Source organism: Canis lupus, chromosome 18 (genome assembly GCF_011100685.1).
Source record: "Canis lupus familiaris isolate Mischka breed German Shepherd chromosome 18, alternate assembly UU_Cfam_GSD_1.0, whole genome shotgun sequence".
Lineage (NCBI taxonomy): Eukaryota > Metazoa > Chordata > Mammalia > Carnivora > Canidae > Canis > Canis lupus.
In genome coordinates this window covers 54,059,405-54,069,434 of record NC_049239.1, presented here as the reverse complement: position 1 = coordinate 54,069,434, position 10,030 = coordinate 54,059,405, and the positions used below count along the sequence as shown (strand labels likewise).

The window sequence follows — 10,030 nt, the reverse complement described above, 5'->3', positions numbered from 1 at the left end:
ATAAGTAAATAAAATGGACAAGAAGAGAAAAAGGCTCTTTTAGTAAAAACAGAGTTTGAACTTTGGGAGAAATTTCAAAGTTGTGCACACAGTGGAAGATGAGGCATATGGTCGAGGGTAGACAAGGGAATAGAAGGAAAACGTACAAGTTTACAAACAGCTATTTTAGTTGACTGGGGCTGCAGTAATAACAAAGTAGCACAGACTGGATGGCTTCTAGTAATGGAAATTTATTACCCACAATTCTGGAAATTTAAGTCCAAGACCAAGGCACTAGCAGTTTCAGTGTCTGCTGAGTGCCGGCCTCCTGGTTTGTAGATGGTTCTCTTGTTGCTGTGTCCCCCAAGGTGGGAAAGAGGCCAGGGACCTCTCTGGGGTTCCTTTTATGTGAGCTCTAATCCTATACATGAGGGCTCTGTCCTCATTAGCAAGCTAGTCACCTCCCAAAGGCTCCACTTTCAAATGCTATCATATTGGAGATTAGTTTTCAACATAAGAATTTAGGGGGAAGACAAACGTTCAGCTTATAGCAAGAGCCACTCAACGAAGTAATGATGGCGTCAAGAGGGTATGAGAAGAGTGCTGTGAAGGTGCCATGAGGATTATCTGTCTCATTCCCAGGATGGAAGCTGTGGGAGATGCCTGTTTTCTCACCATGAATGATCTCCTGCCAGTTTCCACTGCCTTTTGTACATCTGGGTTCTGGGGGTGCTGGCTCTGATTATGCTATGCTGATACGCTCTGCAGTCTCCTTGTTGTGTAACAATCAAAACTACCTGTTTTAAAAAAAAAAAAAAAAAAAAACTACCTGTTTTGATTCCTTGGATTAGGGTTCCACAATAGGACTTTTGCCTGTCCCATCCATTTCTTGGTTCCCTCCAAAATCCTCCAATATTGTGGGAGATGAAGCCAGTATTCAAACACAGGTTCACTGAGGGGACAAAGAATCAGTGCACTGAACTGTTGAGAAACTTCCTTTAAGGAAAAAGGCTGCCCTGAAAACCAAGGCTTCTGGCAAACCTTCCTGGCAAAGTGGATAGAAATTGTCTCTGCTCTCATTCTGGAATATATGCCTTCCCCTCTCCAGGAAACAAGACAATCCAAGGCATGGAAACAAGAATCTGATGTAAAAGATAAGTTCTATTCAAGAATCACTAAGCATCTGAAAATATAAAAAGCTTGTTAAGACTCCTTTGCTGACCCCCCCCCAAAAAATACCCCTAGGAAACAAAAGTTTTTAAAAATATTTTATTTATTTATTCATGAAAGGTACACTGAGAGAAAGGCAGAGACACAGGCAAAGGGAGAAGCAGGCTCGCTGCAGGGAGCCTGATGCAGGACTCGGTCCCAGGACCCCGGGATCAGGCCCTGAGCCAAAGGCAGGTGCTCAACCGCTGAACCACCCAGGTATCCCAGAAACAAAAGTTTTTATCTTACTTGATTTAGTTCTTTTTCATACAAACGTTTTCTTCTTCTTTAATTGTTCATTAGCGTTCTGGGTTTTTTGTTTCTCTTCCTTCCTTACAAATTCATCATCCTCTTATCTCTGTGCTAGCTGAGTACTTGGATCTCTTTTCTTCTCTATTTACAGTCATTTCCCAGGGACTCTCATCCAGTTCCATATTAAATATGTGTCTTCAGTGATGGATGATAAACCTACATTTTCAAGCTGAATTAACACACTGGAATCCAGATTTGTCTGTCTGACTCCCTAATCAACACCTCCACTTGGATATTTTAGTAGGTGGCCCCAGTAATGATTTCCATGATCTCCACCTCTTGGTGTTCACATCTTTGTGAAATCCCTTCCCTCTCAGGATGTGCTCTCTGGACTTAACTTGCTTCTAGTAAATAGAACAAGACAGGAGTGATGGGACATCAATTCTTGGATTAGGGTTTACAAAGACTCTGGCTATTGTCTTGAAAAATTTCTCTTCCTCTCTCTTGCTGAGATCATACTACTGAGCACCTCTTTCATGCCATGCTATAAATTACCTTTTGGCTTATGAATTAGCGATACTTCTTTTATGTATCACTTTGTTCTAGGAACCTGTGACTAGATTCTAGGAAATTCTTTTCATATAATTAATAGAGTCATGCTTTAAATGTCATGAATATTAAAAATTTGTAGCCACTTTGCTCAGTAGATTGTTGACATGGCTTCCTTTCAAGGGGTTTTGCATAATCCTGTGTAGGAAAAAACTCTAATTTGGCAATTAGGATGGAGAATTTGCCATAATTTCTAAGATTTCTTCTTCAATTTGAAAAGTCACCTTCAGTTATTAGACTTATATACTTTTCTCTTATAAAAACCTATTTGAAAAATATCGTAGGGGTTCCTGGGTGGCTCAGTCCATTAAGCATCTGCCTTCAGCTCAGGTCATGATCCCAAGGTCCTGGGATGGAGCCCCATGTCAGGCTCCCTGCTTGGCTGCTTCTTCCTCTCCCTCTGCCCTCCCTCTGCTCATGCACTCTTTCTCTCTCAAATAAATAAATAAATAAAAATCTTTTTTTAAACAAATAAAAGCTTGAAGAGTATGTCTTTGAGTAGGCCATTGTGTCTCTCTGTCTGGCCGTGGTTGGGCCCATAAACTAGGCAGGAGGTCCCATGTTCTAGAGCCCATGATTGAACAGTTGGGAGGTAAAATGGGCACCTAGGAATCTGAATAGATCTGAATCTATAATGTCTGGTGGGTCAAAGAGGATGAACATATATCTGGTTAAGAAGGAGATTACATGATGGGAGGCTGCGTGTCTGGAGAGAGAGCTGCCAGGCAGGAGTCCAGCTAAGGTATCAGTGATGGTGAGTACATACCTAAGAGCTCCAGCAGAGGACAGCAGTGGCCCAATAAAACAAATTTGCCATTCTTAGCAGAGTCTGTCACCCTGGGGTCCAAGTTTCCACCTGGACGACTCTCAGGATTTTGTTTGGGAGCAGAGGAGGTAATTATCTACACTTTGGCTGGACCTGGTGAGGGCTCCATACAGGCCATACTTTATACCCAGTCAGTGAGGGCTGTCACTCCCCAGTGGCCTGATATGATATGGGCTCACTCCACTAATGGGTATGCTATCTCTGTAGGAATAGTTTTGTCTGGGGCCATGTCTGGTACTCTGGGAGGTCGTTCATGTGAGGTTCTGAAACAGGCATGTCTTTTGGGTAAGGATCTGCAATGTAGTTATGTTTCTGCTGTCTGTTGGTGTGTGTATGTGCAGACACCAATGACCATAATCTGCATGGGTGAGTTGGCTATTTCTCTCCAAATGGAGGCACCCCAGATAGGCTTTCCCCAAATCATGAAATTATCCTTTTGCCATTGTCTAGGCCAGACTATGAGACCATTGGCTACTGCCCAGAAGTCAGTAAAAATGAGGGTTCTTGGGAATCTCATTTTGTGGTCTATGTAGAGCCAAGCATACTGCTACTGATTCTGCTAGGTGGACTAAGTCAGGAGAGCCTTCCTGACTGGATGTATGCCCCTAGGGGATGTATACCCTAGGAGGGTATGCTGCAGTCTTCCAATGGGCTGCCTTGCATATAAGGATGTTGTTGCTACCAGCAAAAAACACCAATTCCCTTTCCACTTCAGACAGTTGGTTCCAGTGGGATCCCCAGCCTGCTAGATGGGTGGGCAGTGGGGATGGTGCTAGCTCTACCTCAGTGTCAATGGGCAAGGGGCTCAACATGGGGGGGAAGCCACATCCTCCTGTAATTTGGAAAGGCCCTTGACATAAGGTTTAGCCCTTTCCTGAAGATACCATTTCCTTTTTACCAGTGGGGGCCTTAGTGTTTGTGCCAAGCCTCCGCTAGGTGAATCTCTGACCCAAAGTAGGCTAGGACTTGTGTGTGAAGCACTGAGCACAGTAATGCTTCTTTAAAAGGGCCCAGCAGGCTGCCAAGATTTGCTGCTCAAGTGGTGCTTACCAGGCTACTGTCTAGGGCAGAACCCACGGGCAACCAGGTAAAGCCACAGTTAGACCAGCGACTCCACAAGGCATCATCAGGTGTTGCCAGTAATTCAACTCCAGTGTCTAAACCCAGAGGGACTAATGGTGGGGCCTGCTGTACGGCAGCTTATTAAGGTTCTCCCCAGTGGAAAGAGGCTGATTTGCTTGCAACAGCATAAATAGGCCTAAGTAGAATGGATATGGGTAGAATGTGTTGCCCCCCAAAGGTGAAGAGACCTCACATGTGTTGTGCCTGCTGAAGTGTAGCAATGAGTTTTGATGGTGAGGGGTTGATGTGATCCAGAGAGAGTGACTCCATGGCCCTCAGCTGACAACACTAGGCCCAGAAACCTGACAGAGGCGGCCAGTCCTTGGAGTTTACGTAGGGCAATGGGACATCCTCTCTGCTGTAAATGTTGTGTTACCAAATGTCAGTCTTCCTGCACCGCTTTCTCAGAATGCCTCTGTGGTAGAATGCCATCTATATAATGTAGAAGGTGGCAGTGGGTTAGTTTATGTGGATTTGGATCTTGTCTGCAGGGGCTATGGGCAATGGGGAGCTATTCAGACCCCCATGGGCAGCTGAGGAAAGATATATTGGGTGGCCTCAAAAGCAAATTAAGATTTTGAGTCTTTGGTAATTGGGACCCAATAAAGCACAGTGGCTATAGCTAGGGCAGCAGAGAGAGGCTCTGAGCCTTTCCATACCATCTATTATCTTTATGATACTGGGAATGGGGCCTTAATGGCAGGAGCCTATGCATTTAAGTTTAGATAATCAAATGTCAGTCTCCATTCATTAGTGGTGGGGTTTAACAGTATCCAGGGCTCTTAAAGGGTGAGATGGTAGGCCTAATGACCCCAGGGTCAAGCATATCTCTAATGAAGGGTCAAAGGCTTTCTGTACTTTGCTTCAGCCAGTATTTTGGTGTATTTAGCATTTTTACTAGAGGAGACAACTGAGCGGGTTCTCATTTGTCAACTTCCTCTAAGAGAAAAGCCAGGAATTTGGGTTTGTTCCCAGACATGTCACTGAGTAAGGGCCTTTGTACTTCTCACAGAAAAAAAGAGAGCTAGAGGAACCACCACTGACAACTGTTTTAGAAATATGGTGCCAATAGACACATCCAGATTAGTATTTATTCCCTTTGCAGTTTTACCTGCCATGTTTTGTAGACTGTGTGAGGTTCCCTTGGGGAATAGAGGAGAGTTATCTGGAATTATCATGACTTGAGCTCCTATGCCTAATAGGACCACCAGAGTTGTAAGTGGATGTTTGTCCCTAGGAGGTGGGACAAGCTCTGGGGAGGCTGTAGGATAATGCTCTGAGGATTGCTAAGCTGCAGTGGGAGAAGTTATTTGAGGCAGAGGGGACCTTGAGACCTTAGGCCATTGAAATTGGGCTCTATAGTGAGATAATTGCTGTTTTAGGGGGTGGAATTTGCACCAGAACCATCTAGATATAAGGTCTTTAGAAACCCCAATTGTCAGAGCTGCCAGTATAAGGTGCTCTGCTGTTTAGAATCATAAGTTTTGTCTCCAATGGGGTTAGCATGGGGCTCTGGGACCAGGAAGTGGGAACGGTATTCTACAAGGAGTGTTTCAAGGCCCAGAACCCAAGGGTTGGCTTTGGGGTTGTGGGCTGCTGAGGCACTGTAAAATCTGGGAGTCTGTGTGAGTATCTCCTTCATGGCAGATCACCATGTATATTCCCTCCAGGACTCCTGAATAGTATAGGAGAAGTAAAGGAGTCTAGATTTGTAATTGTGGGCAGGGGCAGGTCCCTATAAGAAGAACTTTCTGGATTTGGGGTCGGTTTGGGGACTTTTCAGCATTAGATATAAAATCCAGATCATCTGGGTTGTTGTGTTAAAAAAAAAAAAGAGAAACCCATTGGACCATACCAATCTTATGGAGAAAGAGTTGGGCCTCATCTAGTGTTTTCCGTTGGTTTTGAGCCTTTGCAGTGAGGTGGGCGGTTTACATTTAGTGGGGAGCATACCAACTTCCTTGAGTGTTTTAGGTATAAGCACCAGGTGTTCAAGCAATTCATGGTTTGGACCATTAGATCTTGTACCACAATGCTCTGGGGGGTGGGACCCATGATATCCCAAAGGGCTGGGATGGGGACTAAGGTGTGACAGCAGGAAGGTATACAGCAACAGGAACTGCAGACCAGGCTGCACTTCCTTTGTGAGGAGCCATGCCTTCCCTAGCCAGGGTGATCCTACTGTACTGGTCAGGACTTGGAGTCCTGGTGCAGCCCACCAACACATGCAGTCAGAGAAGAGAGGTCTTCCTTTCCTCTTTCTAAGAACACTGCCTGGCACCTTTATACTGCAACCCAAACTTGGACATGGGTTGCTACTCACATGTCCCAGCCATGATCTAATGCAACAGGACCTTGAGAAGATCATGGTTAACTTACCTAAGAGTTGGCCGTGCTTGGAGTTGTGAAATATACCCAAAGTCTATTCCCTACTGGGGATTTCACTCTCTGTGGGCATTAGCAAGCAGAAGACACATCCACCAACAATCTCTGAACAGAGTTCAGGGTATTCCTCCCTTCTCTTTAAGGATAATGCACATTCATAGCCAGATAGTTTCATTGACCAATCCTGTAGAATCCCAGAAGTCCAGCAGCATTCTTTCTTTCCTCCATCTTTATTGCATCTTCAAACCAGGCTGGCAGTGTTTCTGCTAGCATAAAATTCTGTAAAAATGTGTTGGCTTCCCAAGCAATTTACAGGAGTCCAAGCCATTAGACAACCTGTCCTACCCATATCTTTCCTTGTTAACCACATCTTTCCCCTGACATCTGCAATGATGGTGATTGATTTTAGGAGTCACATCTGAAATCACTTTAGCAAGTGACAGCCCAGTCACACTCCTGATGTTCTCTCCAGAACATCCTTTCTCGGATGAGCACTGGGTGTTATACTATATGTTGGCAAACTGAACTTAAATAAAAACAATTGTTAAAAAAGAAAACATTCTTTCTCATTTTGTGCAATATGCTTATGCTAAGAGTTTTCCAAATATTCAAGTTTTGGTTACTGTTTACTTACTGCTTCTTCTATGTATCACTGTCCTCTTCCATCTTACTGTAAGAAGCAAGGAGAATCCAGGTCACACCTTTAACACTTTGCTTAGAAACCTCCTCAGTTAAATAATTCAAGTTCATCACTTACTAGTTCTACTTTTCACAAAACGTAAGAACACAATGCAATCAAATTCATTGTTATTTTATAATAAGTTTTTTTCTCCTCCAATTTCTATTAACATGTTCTGTCCATCTGAAACCTCACCAGAAGCATCTTTAATGGACACATGCCTACCAATACTCTATTCATGATGGTGTATGCCTTCTTAAAGATCATAAAAACTTTTTCTAAAGTTTTCTTTCTGCCTTAGCTCTCAAAAGAATTGTGTTTAACACACATATTTCTACCAACAGTCTCTTCTAGGCAATCTAGGCATTTTCTAGTGTGCATTTCAAAACCCTTCTAGCCTCTACCCATTACCAACTTTTAAGGCCACTTACTTCTATACTTTTAGGTATTTGTTACCCAGAGGTAGAACTCCATATTACAGTACCAAAATCTGTACCAATACTGAGTACAAAGAACAGTAAGGATAGAAGCTATGCATGAACCCAACAACATGGGCTCCCGCTAAGTCCAAATTAGCTACTGCCACTGCCGAGTGTCCAAATGCTGAGTCAATGACTTGTCAATGCTGAATCAACAACATGATGCCATTTCTCAAGAAGACCAATTAGAATATGGATACCAAATTGGTCATATTAGATCTCTTTAATTTTTTAAAAAGATTTTATTTATTTATTTGAGACACAGAGAGAGCAAGAGGCAGAGACACAGGCAGAAGCAGGCTCCATAAAAGGAGCCTGATGCAGGACTTGATCCCAGGACTCCAGAATCATGCTCTGGGCTGAAGACAGGCTCTAAACCACTGAGCCACCCAGGGATCCCCATTAGATCTCTTTCAAGATCAAAGGGCAGTGATTCATCTTGACTGGAATCAACCCATACTCTGGCTAAATATTTCTCTTTCTTGCTTTTTTTTCTTTCTTGCCTTTATGACTCAGCTAGAATAACTGTTTAAAGACACAGAGAAACACTTGACTCACCAACATTAACTTATGAAGTGTTATGACACTTCATTGAGCCAAAGAAGACATGTAGTGTGAAAAAAAGGCATGGCAGTGGGTTCATGACAACCAGATCCCCTGGTTCAAATTCACAGTCTACCACACAGAAACTGTCAGTACCACAGAGCAATGGGATAGCTTTGTTCAATTTAAAGTGCACCAAGTCTGGCTATTGTGGACATTGCTGCTATAAACATTGGGGTGCAAGTGTCTCAGCTTTTCGCTGCATCTGTATCTTTGGGGTAAATCCCCAGTAGTGCAATTGCTGGGTCATAGGTAGCTCTATTTTTAACTCTTTGAGGAACCTCCACACAGTTTTCCATAGTGGCTGTACCAGTTCACATTCCCAACAACAGTGCAAGAGGGTTCCTCTTTCTCCACATGATGAGCACTAAGGGGGGCACTTGACAGGATGAGCACTAGGTGTTATACTATATGTTGGCAAATGTAACTCCAATAAAAAATAAATAAATAAATAAAGTGCACCAAGGACCCAGCTAGGAGATGATACTATGCAAAAACTGGAAATTATTTCCAAATTGAATTACATACCCTAAATCAATGACCACTTTATGGTTTTTTATTTCTCATAGGTAGAATAAACAGTTCTGGGAACAAAATGGAACAAGTTTACCAAATTCCTAGTACTCCAATTGGGGTTTTGTTCCCTTAGTCCCTGCAAATCAGGGTAGGTATATGAACATTGAAGTCCTGAGAAATGGAGACATTTCCACCAGGAAACACAGGAAGAGCATCATATATTAAGTTATGCCTATCCCTCTGTCATGTCAGTTTCCTGGACTAGGAGGCCAGGACTCAAGGAAAAGAGTCATCAACTGGACTGGATTAACAAACCCTCAGCATCAGCAGGAGGTACAGCTGATCTTTCTAGTATACCTACATATTCTTTTCCTCCAAAGTAGTCCCACTGGGGTATCTCATGGTACTTCCTTGCCCAACTTTGATGGTAAAGGGACATGGGAACTTGCCAGCACCTGAAAAGAGAAGATCTGACCTCTCAAACATTAAGGCACTCCTCCTGGTGTGAGTCTTAGACCAGAACTGTAAGGGGTACCTAGAATATGTTATAGCAGAGGGAGAGAGAGAATGAGAGAGAATGAATAACACTCATAGACCTGAGATTAGCTGCAATGGTGGCATCCGTAGTTTACAGACTAATTTCCTCTTGCAAGTTTTCCCTGAAGGAGTTATTCTGTGGTGATTGAATTTATTACATATATCATGCACGTTGACTCAGCACAAGAGTTGGGCAGTGCTGGTAGTTACGGTATACCACCTAGATACCCCGAACTGCTGGGAGTTTTGACAGATGGTACTCATGGCAGGATTTATCTCTTGGGGTTGCCCTTGGTCAAAGGAAGGTATACTGTTCAACATTACACCCCAGGGACACCGCCTATGTCCAATCATTGGTCAATGTGGGGTTGCAATGGCTTGTTCTGTAACCGAGTCACAGAGTGACTTAGAGTCACTCTTCACAGAGTGAAGAGTCAAGCTTGCCTTAAAAAGAGCAAACATCTAGCTGTAAAATAAATAAATAAGCAAAAAGTAAATAAAATAAACTTCCAGCTATAAAATAACTATTTTGCAATTAGAACTGGTGGATAGTGAGTAAGGAAGAAAATAATTACAACTAAAATATTTTTTCAACAAATTATTACCCTTTCAAAAGTATAGCTGTTGCTGACATTTGAGTGCTCTTACCATTAAGGAAAACTGGTGCCACTGTTCTGACCATGAAATCTTGTTCATTTCATGAATGCAGCTGGGCAGAATCTAATCTTCGGTTCATAAATCAATGTTGTCAAAGGAATGAATAAAGTAGAAAGTAACTTTGAATAAATAACACAATTTCATTCTATGTGGCGCGATCTATCATGACCATCCAGA

The 10,030-nt window shown here is 42.9% G+C and overlaps 1 long non-coding RNA gene across 1 annotated transcript; it reads right to left on the bottom strand.

Moving 5' to 3' along the window:
- Positions 1 to 7,016: 7,016 nt before the first annotated feature.
- Positions 7,017 to 9,937, bottom strand: LOC111090855. Its single transcript, XR_005373659.1, has 3 exons — positions 9,845 to 9,937; positions 9,021 to 9,114; positions 7,017 to 7,052 (listed from the first exon to the last, which is right to left on the bottom strand). It is a non-coding gene; the product is annotated as an uncharacterized LOC111090855 (long non-coding RNA).
- Positions 9,938 to 10,030: the final 93 nt, after the last annotated feature.